The sequence below is a fragment of the Amblyomma americanum genome, chromosome 1 (genome assembly GCF_052857255.1).
Source record: "Amblyomma americanum isolate KBUSLIRL-KWMA chromosome 1, ASM5285725v1, whole genome shotgun sequence".
Classification (NCBI taxonomy): Eukaryota; Metazoa; Arthropoda; class Arachnida; order Ixodida; family Ixodidae; genus Amblyomma; species Amblyomma americanum.
The window spans coordinates 283,102,744-283,118,261 of record NC_135497.1 but is presented as its reverse complement, the minus strand read 5'-3'; positions in this window follow the sequence as shown (position 1 = coordinate 283,118,261).

The following is a 15,518-nucleotide window of genomic DNA, read 5'->3' as shown; positions in this document are numbered from 1 at the left end:
CACTACACTGTACTGTGTTTTTACCGTGTTCATTGTTTGAAAGAACTCCAGAATAGTATCAGATATAACTACTGGAGTGCTACAGAAGAATGGTACAATACTACAGAAAAATCATCTGTTATTGCTACAAACCTACAGAAGATACTGTCGTATTTTGGGCACGATTCGGTAAGTTTTTTGTCAACTGGGCATTCATTTATCAGCGCCATGACACTGTGCACTTGCATGGCGCCACTCTGGCGTGAGCATGAGCTAAGCATACATGTCCGCACTCATACAGGACTCTGCGTCAGTACATATACAACCTCACAACCGTAAGCATTCGCTCTTTTCGCTGATTCTAATTGAAGGACAAAGACATTGCGGCATCCCGTATCTGTGGGCCAAGTTTGCTCTGCACAGCCATCAATTTCGCGAGTGGTCGAGCACGAACTGCTCAAATGCAAACACACACACCCATGCGCGCATTTTGACGAGCATCAGAGCGAGAATCGTCACTGTAGTTTTAGGATTGCGTGTACATGTGTTACCGGGGGAGTACAGTCCTTACCAAGTTAAAGGCAATTCGGTAAACCGGATTACAAGCTGCATGCCATGCACGTGAAGTGGTAGCTATGTGGTTAGGTGGGGAGAGCATCTGCGGGTGCAAGTGCACAGTAGACATTTGATATTCCGATGTACGCCCCCGCTAATACGTCTGCGCTATTCTAAATTTCTCTAATTTTAGCAGCCGTTAGCCGTTACTAACGGCAGAGCTTGGAAGCTTTCCGCGTCTACATAAAGGGACCGCTACGGGCACTGTTCGAGACACACATCGTTTTCATAAGAGGACCTAAGGTGAGGGGTTTTACCATCCTGTTTTCATGGTAACGAATTCATTCTGCCGACGTCCCTTACCTACATTGGTCCAGAGACTACATATTGCTCACCTTGGAGACTTGATGCGGATATGTGTATGGTCGGTAACACTGCCTAAATGGGATTTTAAATGGCCGACAGGAGTGCACCGGACAGCGCAAGTGGCGCACTGCTCTCACTCACCACAGCGTCTCTTCGTGCTTGGTTTGTCGCAGCGGTGTTGGCGGCCAGCAGAAGACGGAACGTCGTTCGCTGCTTGGACTACGGTGCTCATGTCCGGCATGATGCTGGACACGTAGGCAACGGAGAGCGCCTCGGTCTCCTGTTCGACCTGTGCCAGGGACGACGAAGACACGTCACAATGCGCTAGCCTCGCCAAAACATCAGCCGCAAAGAGAAACTCTACTAACGGAGCTATAAATTAAGCCTACTAATGAAGCCTCACCGAGCAGCCGAAAATGAACGAAGTATTCGCGAACTCTCCTCAGCACGAGTACTTCTCTGTAATAGACTGCTTTTAAAACTGAAAAAAAACGGAGATCGGCTCGAGAATAACTTACTGCTGTCGCAACTGCACGGAGGTAGGTCTCAGAGCGGAATGGCCTGGAAATTGTAATATGTCGCAACCGAAAAAAACGCTCTTCTACTGCCAGAAAGCACGCTGCATATGTGGGCCAAGGCTGCAAGAGTCGTGGACGGACGCTGTAGATAGCGTGAGCATGTCACGTTAATTTCGGCAATGTAATTATCTTACCACACATCACGTGACATAATGACGTCGCCTAGAGGGCTCACTTCCCGGCCTGTGCATCTCTTAAGGTGCAACCAGGCCCACCAGGACGACTCACATGAGATCACGTGAGCGTATGGCCACACGTAGCCATTTTGTCGTCATGTCATTTTGCTTGGCCCGTCTGGAGTAAACGTGAACTCCTGGAGGCAGGGGCGCTTTAAGGTGTACTGCACAGGTATCCTAATTTTTTCGCCCTGTATGCAAGGCTATAGCTTTGGAGTTCCTTCGACATCAAGTCGTCACAAAACAAGAAAAAAGCAATTAGTCGATGAGTATATGCACTGAAAATGTTCACAGTGATAATGACGTCATAGGCATCTGGTAAAGTCCTTTAGGTCAAAGACTTAAGGTGAAGGCATTCTGGGTAAAGGCCTTCTGGGTAAAAGACTTTAGGTTGAAGGCCTTTATGTGAAGGGTCTTTATGGTAAATGTCATAAGGTCAAAGGATGCTTTCGCATTCTTTCAATATCACCTTACTCTAGACTTATGCCAGTTTTTCACGACCAGGACGGCCAACTGCTCTTCACAAGAATCAAGCCCACTAATGCTGTCGCACAATCCTCCACAGTCTACTTAACATTTAGTGGTTTGAATCTTCTTCCAGTGGGTGGCACTCTTTGAATGGTCCTTTGTGGACGCACGACATCAGGTGCCGTTATCACCGTAGCGAACAATAAGAAAACTTCGTCACGCTAGTCGTCAGCGGGGTTATGGCATGATGATAACTTTAATGCTACTGCATTAAAAAAAGAGAGGAGCGTGGAGGATGGAACAAGAAGGAAGGACGCGCGTGGTGCAAGACTACAATCTGGCGCTCTAACATGAAGCTCTCAGGATGCTTGCAAGCCATCATAGACGACGAAAACAGCAATCATTTAGAACACCTCTGCGAAATATGACAAAAATATGACCAAGTCGTTTAAATGGCGGACTCTAGAAGCAAGCGAGGCGTTCCCTAGAGGAGGAGGAGGCCCCTAGAATTTCGCCTCCATCGAAATGCGACCGCTGCGGCCAGGATCGAATCCGCGTCTGTCGGGTCCGTGGTATGCCGCCAATGAAAACTAAATCCTTCAGCTGCTACAGATGCTCGAATGGAATAATATCCAGGAGAAATACTGTCACTCTAAAACGTGCCACCTGTGAGTTGCATAGCGAGGTGTCATGTTAAATTGGCTGTTTTTAAGGCGTTAGCATTAAATGGCTATGTCCCGAGTTCCGTGTGAGCAAAACATTCTCCGCATGATTACGTCGTTCTGTGACGATAAATGTGCAAACGTTTAGTTGTGTTAGATAGTATGTGATGAGATTTCGCTGTGGCAAAGGTTTGGTGGATGTAGCAAGATTAGTTAAACGCCAAAATTACACTTCGACGTTACAATCGCCACAGACGTCGACATAGCTTCTCCGAACGATTGTGTGGTTCTAAAAAGATACATGTGCAAAAGCCTAATTGTGTTATATAGTGCGTTATGAGGTCAGGCAATGCGGAAAATTCGGTAGATTAACTTTAATAAGTTAATTAGACATGAAAATTACACTTTTACCTTACAAAGCCCGTGTTTTCGTGCGTGTTTCGTGTCAGGAAAACATTCTCCGCAGGATTACGTCGTTCTGTGGAGATGTATGTGCACAACTTTGACTGCGCTAGATAGTGCGTGATGAGATCTTGGTATAGAAAATATTTGGTTGATGGATTGCAATTACCTAATTAATTAAACTTCGACGACACAATAGCCATGGACGCCGACATAGCACTTGGTCGTGATAAGTAAAATAAACAAACAATACAAATAAGGAAAAATAAAAATGAAAAAGAAAATAACAAAATCAAACATAACAAATATAAATAGATCGGGCACTGGCGTCGTGGAAAAAATCCCCGTTCTATTAAGTTCCATGCTTTCGCACTCCTCCGTGTAAGGAGACAAGTGCCCTGGTAATTTTTAGCTGGAAGCGATAAATATAGTGCCACCACTTCTGAAAGTTTGCCGTTCTTTACCCTCGACCGCCTCCGCGCTTATAACATCGGGGAAGCAGTGAGGGCTCGGCGGAGTGGTGCGCTCCCCATACGGATTGCAGTGTCCCCGGACGCGTGGTGGAATCGCTGTCGTACTCACCTCGGCGGAAAGCTGTTCCATATCCGCCGCCCCCGATTCGTGATGCATAGCCGTAGTTACGGTATCCGAGTCGGTCATCTCTGGAGCTTGCATTTCCAATTCACACGTCCGGGATTGTTGTTTTCCAATGCGTCCACCCCGCTGGCTTTCCGTTTTCGGTCTGCGCCAGAGCAAATGTGACGGCTTGTGTTTTCACAAAAAAGTTTTCTCGCGACAGGCATCCGCTGTGTTTGGAGCAGGAACTGTAAGAGTCAGACTCCAAAGTGTACCGTTCTTGTTCTATAACACAAGGAAAACTCCAGTTTTGTGGAGTCTTAGGGCAGGTGAGCTTGGCGAATGCTTCTTAAAAACGAATACTTGATCTTTTCTAGGTGTTCAAAGCTAGTCGCATCAGTGTGCGCAGGTCCGGCGACCGTTTAGTACACGGCAAAGCGATGCTCGGGAACTCTTCGCCCTCACTTCCCTTACCCATGCATCATTCATTTCCTCCCCCCCCCCCGCGAGAAAAACGTGGTAACGCTGTTCGTTTCCCTCCCGGCCACCAGTTTCCTCTGATCCGCCCTGCGCGGGAGATAGCAGCTAGCGCTGTGCTTCGGAATTAAGAAGTTCACCCTCAAAGGCTGATGCGTCTCGTCTAACCTACGCCACTGGTCACCTGTCCTGCTATTCAAAGGCAAAAGTCTGTTGCGATAAAGTTTGCTCTATCTCTGCCTCCCGCGTGCGAGGCGAACAGGCGCGTGCTGCTTGCTCACACATTTCATGACAGAGCGTGCACTGGTCATTTATATGCCCGTACATAGGCAGGTATAGGCTGACAATGAGCTGAAGGTGGGGCGGAGGCCGGTAAAAGCGGGCATGAGCAATCTGTTACTGCTTGAATAGAAGGACCGCTACGGGTTCTTACCTTCAATGACTTTTTTAGTCACACAGCTCAGTCGGATACAACTCAAGAGAGAAGTGGCTTTTCCCTTTCAAAGGACCCCTTCCAGCAGTCAGTTGTTTTTGAGGCGGTGGTAGAAATGGACGCATCAGGCGTTGATGGTGGAGTCTAGTGTTGTAGGCTGTGAACATTGCTTGGATTCGCGAATGGTTGGGAGAGATCGGATTAAGGCCCGCTCAGTTTGTGAAATCTCGACCTAGGCCATCCACGACCTCATTTACTTCCAAGCCTGAGTATGCGGGGGTCCAAGTTATTTGATATTTGATGGATGTATTTGACTCGGGGTTGTACGTGAATAGCGGGAGCAATGTATTCTGCCTGCAAAGAGGAACTGACAAGCCGCTTGTGAGTCGGCCACGATGTGGTACGATCGGCCGGTAGCATTACCGTACTGTATGGCCAGGGCTATCGCAGTCACTTATGCCTCTAGTATGGTACAGTTCTGTATGAAAAGGGTGACGAGTTGTTGTTGGTAGTTGGATTTTACTACGGTAGCTACCGCTGTGTTCTCATGTGGAGAGCGAAATAGGGCTCCGTCTACGTCGACTGCCCTAACGCTCCTCCCTGTCGTTTCTTCATGTAATTCACTCTGGGATGTCCTTCGGCAATAATGGGAGTGGGTGGACATGTTCTTGGGTACTGGAGGTACTTCGTGTATGCAAACTCTGTTTGCCAAGAAAATGTTCATAGAGTCCAGTATACAACCAACATTTCCTTGGCGTTTCGATGGAGGCAAAACGCATAAAAGTACCCGTGTGGTGTGCGATCTCAGTCGATCTTAGTCCACGCTAGAGATCTCCAGGTGGTGCGGAGTTCCCCGTTTCGAACTCGACCTCGGCGGCTGGGTTTCGTTCGAGGCGAAACGTCAAGGCGCCCATGTGCTGTGCGATATCAAAATCCCCAGGTGGTCGAAATTATTCCGGAGCCCTCCACTACGGCACCTGCTTCTTCCTTTCATCTTTCACCCCCTCCTTTATCCCTTCCCTTACCGCGCGGTTCAGGTCTCCGCCAATATCTGAGACAGATACTGCGCCATTTCCTTTCCCCAAAAAACAATTTTCATTTTCATTCTGGAGCCCCAACTACGACATCTTTCCTTTCTTCTCTCAGTCCCTCCTTTATTCTTTTTTACGACGCCGTTCAGGTGTCCACCGAGATGTGACAGATACCATGCCGTTTCCTTTCCTCAAAAAAACAATTTTCATAATTATAGAAGCCTTATGTGATGCTATGAGGCGACATTGGATAACAATTTTGTGTGCTTTCTTAAACAGATTGTCAGGAAAAATGCTTACTGACGCTGTTACGAATGCTTGAAAACTGCACAGATAGAAATTGCCAACCTCTTCTGCAGTCCCATGCGAGTTCCTTAATGTGACTCAGAGATAGTTCACAGGATGTAGGGTGTCTCCTTGTACCGCTATGCTGCCTTTTGCAATGCTGATAGTTCAGCCGAGTTTCACCATGGGCTGCAGTTTGGCATTCGTTTTACCGCAGCTGCGCCGTAGCCTTCGCAACGACGCCGCCGCGTGCGCTAGCACCACTGCTGGCTTGGCGCATGCGCTCTCCGCAGCTGTTCACCGCATGACCGCGTGACTCACCGTGTGCTTGGCTAACAGGAACGCAGCGCTGTTCTAGTCAGTGCGAGCTTGGCCATGCATGAGAACGAAGTCGGGCCGTCTTCTCCGAGATCTGCGCGGGAGAAGGAGACTTTGGGTACCTGGCCCCGTTCAGACGGTGGACACCTCATTGCGCTTTAAACTACGTAGCGGTAGTGACAGAGGTGCGCTGCACGCGTTGACGTTGACAACGCTGTGGCAGAAATGCGACAATTAAGCTATAACACGTCGGTGTTCATTGTGCTCATTGCCGTTCACAATGTTCTAGACTCCAAGTAGTAGTGGTTTATTGAAATAATAATAAAAAGGAAAGATAAAATTTTTGCTAGCCCCGGCATCTGCCATCGATACTGAAGTTCTTAGCTGCAGAAGCGGAAATAAGAGAGGATAGGGGAAGACTCCAATGATTTTAAAAGCAAGGACTCATAATTGGCTCCCTGGGTCAGTGGACGAATCGCGCTTTGAGGTACTTGGCGATGAGAGAGAGAGATGAGGGCTTCATGCATTAGCGCTGTCAACGTTGTGGTGGACACGCAGAACTTCAGCAACAGGCTGCAGCGTTCATTGAGTGGCCAATCTGTCGCGAGCAACCATTAATTGGTACCCGCCGCAGTGGTCCTGTGGGCAGGGCGCTCGGCTACTGATCACAAGTGCCCGGGGTCAAACACGACCAAGGCGGAAGCGTTTCTTTCGATGGAGGCGAAACGCTAAGGCGCCCGTGTGCTGTGTGATGTCAGTGCACCTTAAAGATCCCCAGGGGGTCCAAATTATTCTGGAGCCCTCCACTACGGCACCTCTTTCTTCCTTTCTTCTTTAATTTCCTCCTTTATCCCTTCCCTTACAACGCGGTTCAGGTGTCCGCCGAGATGCGAGACAGATACTGCGCCATTTCCTCTCCCTCCCTCATCCCAGCAAAAAACAATATTCAACTGCTTAGAATTTTCAACTGCAATTTTCAAAGCATAGACCACCCCCCAACACCTCAACCGAAAAGCTCCTAGCCTTAGGACTACACAGCACCTACGAGTAATTGAGAGAGGCGCAACTAGTCTCCCAACTGCGCAGACTACAGCAGACCTTATCTGGCAGGGAGCTCCTGAAGAAACTAGGCTGCGCCGATCAACTTCACGAGATACAGAGGACCGAAACAATTCCGGACGAGTATCGCAACACGCTAAAAATAGCACCCATACTCAGGAACATGGATCCCAACCTAAACAAAGCACGCAGAGAGGCGAGGGCTGAATACCTACAAAAGACACTAGCACCCCAAGAAACGACGGTATACGTGAACACAGCCACATACGCCAGAGCAGCGGGACAGAGAAACAGCAATGCGGTAGCAACAGTGATTGATTCCAACCTACGCGAGATCACCGGCGCATCACTACAAGACTGTACGATAGTCGAGGCTGAAGAAGACGCCGTCGCTCTAGCGGCAGCGGAGGGCTATTGGTCTAAACGGTCTCTAACAATCATTACAGACTCACAAACGACGTGCCGCAACTACCTACGCGGCAGAATAGGGCACGGAGCGCTCCGCATACTCCGCCTCGGAGACAACGTAACACGACAACCAAACGAAGAACAAATTAGGCATACGATAGTATGGACGCCGGGAGACACGGGAGTAGCAGGGAACCAAGAGGCGGACAGGATAGCTCGAGGGTACACTTATTACCGAGCATCTAACATAGGCGACCTCGAGGGGGCCGAACCTGTTCCCCAAGACTATTCGGCGATACTAAATAACTACAAGGGCTGCAGAAAGCACTATCCACCACCGCACAACTCCCTTAGCAGAGAGGAGTCTGTCGCGTGGAGGTAGCTACAAACGGGCTCGTACCCGAACCTAAACGTACTCAGCAAAATGTATCCCACACAATACAATGACAAATGCCCCTGGTGCCACGTAACACCCGCGCTGTATCACATAACGTGGGCGTGCCAGTAAATACACGTGGTACCCGTTATATCAAATCCGAGTGCAGAGCAATGGGAGGGAGTGCTCTCCAGGGATCGCCAGGTCCACCAAGAGGGTCTGATTCGGCGAGCACAAATGGCAGCAGCATCCAGTGGAGCCTTGGACTAAAGACAACCGACCGTTCTACAAGGAGATGGACGAAGCCATCTGAAGACCGTAGAAGACCAGCGAATCTAGAGCTCAATAAAGTTTTTCACTCACTTCAACTGCCACCTGCCAGGGCGGCAAGGGTGGGCGCGCTGCCTATCCAGTGTGTGGAATGTACTCAACAACACAGACACCAAGCCGCGTCTACTTGCCCGATGCACTACAGTTTTCGCTCTCCAACCGGGTTCAGGAGTAACTAAACCGCAGGTAACTTTTGAAGCGGAAAGCTTCAGTACGCTAGTCAACACCGCGCTTCGAGAGAGCCGGCGTATGTCTTTCTTTCACTCCCTCATTTATGCCTTCCTTTACGGCGTGGTTCGGGTGTCCACCGAGATATGTGAGACGGTTACTGTGCCATTTCCTTTCCTCAAAAACCGAACAAAACAAGTGAGCCGACAGCGTTCATAGAGTTCTTTGGCGTTGACAACTTTGCAAAGGCCGTTCATTTTCACGAAAGGAAAGGTGCACAACCGGCTCCGTGGGACAGTGGAGACCTCAATTTCGCTTTCATGTAGCACGTGGCGTTGGTGTCCAACTGCAAAAGCATGCTTTGGTTGCGTTCCGCAAACTGGATAGGCAGCGCGCCCTCCCTGCCACCCTGGGAGGTTGCATGCAGTTAATGGTTGATCGCGAGAGATTGACCACCATATCAACGCTCCGGCCTAGCTATTGATGGAGTTCCGCATGTCAGCCACAACGCTGTAAGCGCTAATGCATTCAGGCCACATCTCTCTCTCACCGCCTCGACATGTATAAAAGCACAAATGAGGTGTCCGGATATCCAGGGACCCACTTATGCGCCCTTCCTTTGCTCAAAGACATCGCCGTCTGGAACATTGTCAACGCCGACGGCAATGAACACAGTGAGCGCCGACATCTTTCGTTCTGTATATCCTGGATTAGCTGAGCTAATCCACATTAATTTATTTCTGCGTTCCGCCTGCATCGAAAAGCGGCCGCCACGCCCGAGTCGAAACTCGGAACTCCGGCTCAGTAGCCGAGCGCCCTAGCCACCACAGCCGTCAGGCGCCAGGAAACACTTCGGAACGCTAACGAAACGCTTCCGCCGTGGTCAGTCGTTCTGGATAGCCACCGTCAAAAGCAACCGCGCGGCGGTGCAAGTATAGTTTGCGCTAATATCATCATCTTCATCATGATCTCACAGTTCGTCACATGCATTAAATGGCTGTGCTTGTGACATGCCTCACCTGGTGGCTGTGACAGGCCTCACCTGGTGTGCTTGACACGACCGAATAGAAAACGAACATGAAAATAAATGCAGGCGCCAAGACGGAGAAAACAAACATGAAAATAAATGCAGGCGCCAAGACGGAGAGGACTTCAGTTGAAGCGACGCAGGCGTCATAGGCCACCGTTGCTGCATCGCGAGTGCTTACTAATAGAGTAGCGCAACCTGTGCATAGAGGCTGGTAGTGACACTGCCCGCTGTGTATACGTGGCAACGAAACACGGCAAAGTACGCACACATTCCTGAATAAAAGTACGCACACATTCCTGAATAGGAGTGAAAGAATTGAAAAGAAGAAAGAGGTCCCGTAGTGGAGGTCTCCGGAAAAATTTCGACCACGTGGGGATCTTTAACATGCACTGAAATCGGACAAGTGCCCTTACTTGTACACTCGGACGATCATACGATACCCAGAGGGCGCTGCCCTACAGGCCCCAGTAAGGTAAAGCCCCTCAATAAACTAGCTTATAAACTAGTTTATTGAGCGGCTTTAGATAAGTAAGGCGCCTCGGTGTAGCGCACCGCTTGCATCGAGGCACCCTAGACCTGAGTAGGGTACAGCCGATTAGGGAGGTCCTTCAGCAACCTCTACAGCTCTGTCACGACGCGTACACCGACAGAGCGATGTGCGCCTCAAAAACGCATTTCTCAAAAAAAAAACGAATGGTCTGCTAGGTTCCCGTGACGCTGCCTAGCAAGGTCTTTCGACTATGACGCGCTGCTCACGCGAAGGCAAAGAATTTACTATGCTGGATGGATGGATCGACTCCCTCCCGCGCTTGCATGCCTTCCCAGGCAGAAACGCGCCACACTCTGTGCGTACATGGTGCAGCGCGTTCCTAAAAGCAGGACCAAAGCACCGAACACGTACGATACAAAAGCGGCCACTTACCAGCGAGCAACGCAACGAACCACATCCGCGACAGACGCTCCTCGATGCACGGCTACTGCAACATGTTCTGCGACGGTGTGGCCTCTCTTCTTTGTAGACAGCTACTGCAACGCGTACTGCAATACAGACTGCAGAAAGAAAAAAAACCAATGTGGCCTTGTTATATTGGTTTTTCAAGCTTTCGCTCTCTCCCAAGCATCTCTCGCGTGCCGGAAGCTACGAGCGAACAGCCAATACGGCTCACACACGAACGATGCACGTGACCACACGACACCGACTGATCCTATCAGACGACACTGCGCTGCGCGTTTCCGCCCCGCTCTCTCTCTGTTCAAGCAAAGAAAGAAGAAAGGAACCATCAGCAAAAAAAATGAAAATTGGTTTTTGTGGAAAGTAATTGGCGTAGTATCTGTCACATATATCGTTGGACGCCTGAACCGCGCCGTAAGGAAATGGATAAAGGAAGGAGTGAAAGAAGGTACCCTAGTGGAGGGCTCCGGAATAATTTCGACCACCTGGGGATCTTTAACGAGCACTGACATCGCACAGCACACAGGAGCTTAAGCGTTTCGCCTCCATCGCAACGCAGCCGCCGCGGTCGGGTGAACCATTAGAAGCAGCAGCAGCAGCCTGTCTATGCCCAATTTAGGACAAAGGCCTCTCCCTTATGACCCTGAAGGCCATTGGCTGAAAGGCGCTTTTATTAGTACTTGAACAACTGTCTGAAATTAACCCTGTGCTGTGCCATCCGCAGTCACTATCCCTTGCAAAATTTAATGCGCCCACAAATCTCTCCGGCGTTCCATGACCTCGGCAAGACCGCCTCTCATAGAGCTCCGTCTAATCTGCCCCAACAGGCTGGAAATTTTGCCCATCGCCCCAAAATATCTTCAAAATCGTTCCCGACAAGTTCCCAGCTTTCAACCAACGCCCATATTTCGATAATCGGAGCGTTTTCCCGCTCGGAGCGATCCTTTGAAAATACCAAGCGGCAGCCGCCGCGGCAAGCCTACCGCCGACGCGGCGTCCGCCACGCCACATCCTATGCAGGCGATGGAAGAAGCCGAAGACGGCGTTGCGCTGGTCACAATTCTGGCCTCACCACAAGCCTTGCCAGCTGTTTAAATTGAAAGCTTTACTTCTCTTCCGTAGCTTGCTCGGCGTGTGTTTCATATGACCTTGAACCGAGGAGAACCACGCCACGTCGGCGAGCCGGAGCTGTGCTGAAACCGATAAACAGCGGCAACTTCGAAAGCATAGGAAAGACGCATAAGACACTTGTCGCGCTACGTGGCGGTAGTGTAAAATGAGCGCCGCATGCGTTGGCACCACCGAAAGCGCTGTGGCAGAAACTGGGCACGGAAACTACAGGTCGTGGGCGTTCATTGTGTTCTTTGGCGTTGAGAACGTTCTAGACCGATGATTTTCAGGAAATGGAGTGGATCATAACTGTCTCCCTGGTTCAATGGAGGAAAAAAATCTAAATTGGTTTTCCGGGTTCGAACCCGACCGCGGTGTCTGCGTTTCGATGCAGGCGAAATGCTAAGGCGCCCGTGTGCTGTGCGATGTCAGTGCCCATTAAGGGCCCCAGGTGATCGAAATTATTCCGGAGCCCTCCACTACGGCACCTCTTTCTTCCTTTGTTCTTTCAATCCCTCCTCTATACCCTTCCTTACAGCGCGGTTCAGGTGTCCGCCGAGTTTTGAGAAAGACCACTGCACCATTTATACCCCCCCACCAAAAAAAAAAGAATTCAATTTTCAAGTGCCAGTCGTCAGGGCGGCAGGGTGGGTGCGCTGCCTATCCAGTGTGTGGAATGCATTCAACAACGCAGTCGTCAAGCCGCTTCTACTTGCCCGATGCACCACAGCTTTCGCTCTCTAACAAGGTTCAGGAGTAGTTAAACCGCAGGTAACTTTCTAAAGTGAAAAATTTACTACTCTCTTCCGTAGCTTGTTCGGATTGTTTTTCAGATGGGCTTCGACCGAGGAGGACCATGGGACGTCTCTGAGCCTAGCTGCGCTTAAACCGATAAAGAGCGGAAGCTTCGAAAGCACAGAAAAGACGCATAAGACACCCCAGTCGCGCTACGTAGTAGTAGCGTCAAATGTGCGCCGCATGCGTTGGCATTAACAACGTTGTGGCAGAATCGCAGCAGTAAAGCTATAGGCCGTCGGCATTTATTGTGTTCATTGGCGTTAGCGTTGACCACGTTCTAGACTATGATTTTCAGCAAAGGAAGGGGATCATAACTGGCTCCCTGGGCCAGTCGACGAAAAAAATTGAAAATTGGTTTCCCGGGTTCGAATAGAACCACGGCGGCTGCGTTTCGATGGGTGCGAAACGCTTAGGCTCCCGTGTGCTGTGCGATGTCAGTGCCCGTTAGAGATACCCAGGTGGTCGAAATTATTCCGGAGCCCTCCACTACGGCACCTCTTGCTTCCTTTGTTCTTTAATTCCCTCCTTTATTCCATCCCTTACGGCGCGGTTCAGGTGTCCACCGAGGTGTGAGACAGATACTGTGCCATTTCCTTTTCCTAAAAACCAATTTTCAATTTTCCTTCTCCCATCCTGGTTGTCCTATTCGAAAACAGAAAATGCGTGGAAATGATGCGCTTAAACATTGTGTGCTCAGATTTGTGTTCAATCTGCCAATGCAGGTTTCCAGGTTTTAATGCGAAAGCTTTACTGGCTGCGAACTTTCGATTTCGCCCTGGCGACGCTCCGATAAGTCACATAACGTCACAACGCGCGCATCGCCGCGGTGCCGAAGCGGTCTGGCCGCACTCTGCGCGAAATAGTCTCGTGCTCCAAGTCTCCGCAGTGCGGTCAGAAAGCGCGGAAGCCGCCGAACGCGTCGGCGGCCATGCGCAGTTGGATTATAGAGGCTCTCGCTTTGGCCGACGTGACGTCGCCGTGCAGCGCGCGCGCGCCCGTTACGCCCTCGTATAAACGCGCCTTAACGGAGCCTGCGCTTAACCGCTAACCAACGTATTCGGTGGCGGCATCTATGGGAGCCAGTGAAACCCCCCGCGCACTCATTGAATAAAAAAAATACTTGTGCCGAGGCTGGGAATCGAACCAGGGCCTTTGGAGTTTTATGCGGAGACGCTACCACTCCACGACGACGGCTCAAGCTTTAACCATGAATAAAGGCGCATCCAGTTAATGCACTCTTTCGATGCAGAAGTCTGCGCGCTTTCGCTACGTATATCGCGGCCTAACAGAGCAAGGCCATCAATTTTTGATAGCAAATAGCATAAAATTGTTAGTTTGTTAGAGGCCGTGAATTTCAAGTTAAAGACTGGAATGAATCGCGGAATCCTGACACGGTTTTACAAATGTGTAGCTTCGCTTTGTCAGCAAGTTTAGCAACTTGTGCAGTATTTGCGTTGGCGGATTTGTTAATTTGGTAGATTTGTTTTCGTGTGGTTCCCACAGAGAAGCTGCTTTCGTTACGAAGTTTCAGACATGGGAAACCTGAATTTAAATGTTTTTAAACTTTTAAGCGACCGTAAACTTTAACAAAAAATAATACCACGAGAAAAACTGCCTGCTGAACCTTATCTGCTTTGGGACGTTAAACCGCATAAAACCTAGGACCAAACCATCTTCCGCTCTTCTACTCGTTTGGTCTCTGCTACCGCCGTACCTTATTCCACCGCTGCCTTTCTCGTTTGCTCTACCGGCTACGCCGAGATAGAGGCCGACGCGGAGGAAACCGTTCAGCCCATGAAAGGGCTCTGAAGCCCCGTTCTGAAAATCCGGTGACACGAAACTTCAGGAGTTGTCCTTACGTGCACTCTGCACAGAAAACTTAGCTGCGATGTAACTACTGCTGAACCTGGATAGAGAGCGAAAAGTGTGGTGCGTCGGGAAACTAAACGCGGCTTGGCGTCTGCAACGTGGAGTGCGTTCCGCGCACATGTCAGGCAGCGCGCCCTCCCTGCTACACTGGCAGGTGGCAGTTAATGGTTGATCGCGAGGGTTGATGAACGCTGCGGCCTATTGCTGCTGTGCCGCGTATCTGCCATAACGTTGTAAATGCTAATGCATGCAGCCCACATATCTCTCTCGGTCTTTGTGATTACCGCCACGTACCTCAAAGCGCGGCTAAGGCGTCCACCGACCCAGGGAGCCAGTTAAGAGCACTTCCTTTTCTCAAAATCATCGGCGTCTAGAACGTTGTCAACGCCAACGCCAATGTACACAATGGACTCGGGCAGCTGTCGTTTTTTTTATCCTGCATTAGCTGAACTAATGCACCTTTTTTAAGAGCTGTCTGTGTTCCAACCAAAAAATTGTCAGTGGCTTAACTTGGCTAACCCTGGAATTCAGCGAAAAGTTTCTGCACACATTGTTACTCATCACGCGGCTTCACATCACTCCATCGTTTTTTTCCTAGGGTCAATGGTCAACCCAATGGTCAGCCAATGTTAAAGGTAAACTAATTGTCATGGGCCAAGGTAAGAAGTGCAGGGTTGGACACCATAACCATACCACATGTGCTCATACACAACTATCCTTGGTTGGGCTGAAGGTCGTTCAAAGTTGCTTCGCTGCCTACCCGAAGTCTGCTTTACCTGGCGTAGCGAAACTTTTCTCTTCAAAAGCACCGACATGCTTTCCTTGGAACTTTTATATCCTAACATAATGCGAGATGGGACTAAGGACGAATGCTTTCGATAGGCGTCTCGCAAACGCGCTGCGCGACATCCCTTGGTAGGGTGCTTCGATGGAGCTTCCATTGGAAGGGTGGAGCTCCCAAAGAAAGCTATGTCCCGGCGTCCTTTCCACACACACGTGTCTAACTATTTCACACACAATTAAGCGCTCACTATAAACCTCCCGTAACACACACACAATCGTGGTTCCGTCATGCGGGGCGTCATCACTGCGTTGATTTCTTCGCGATAATA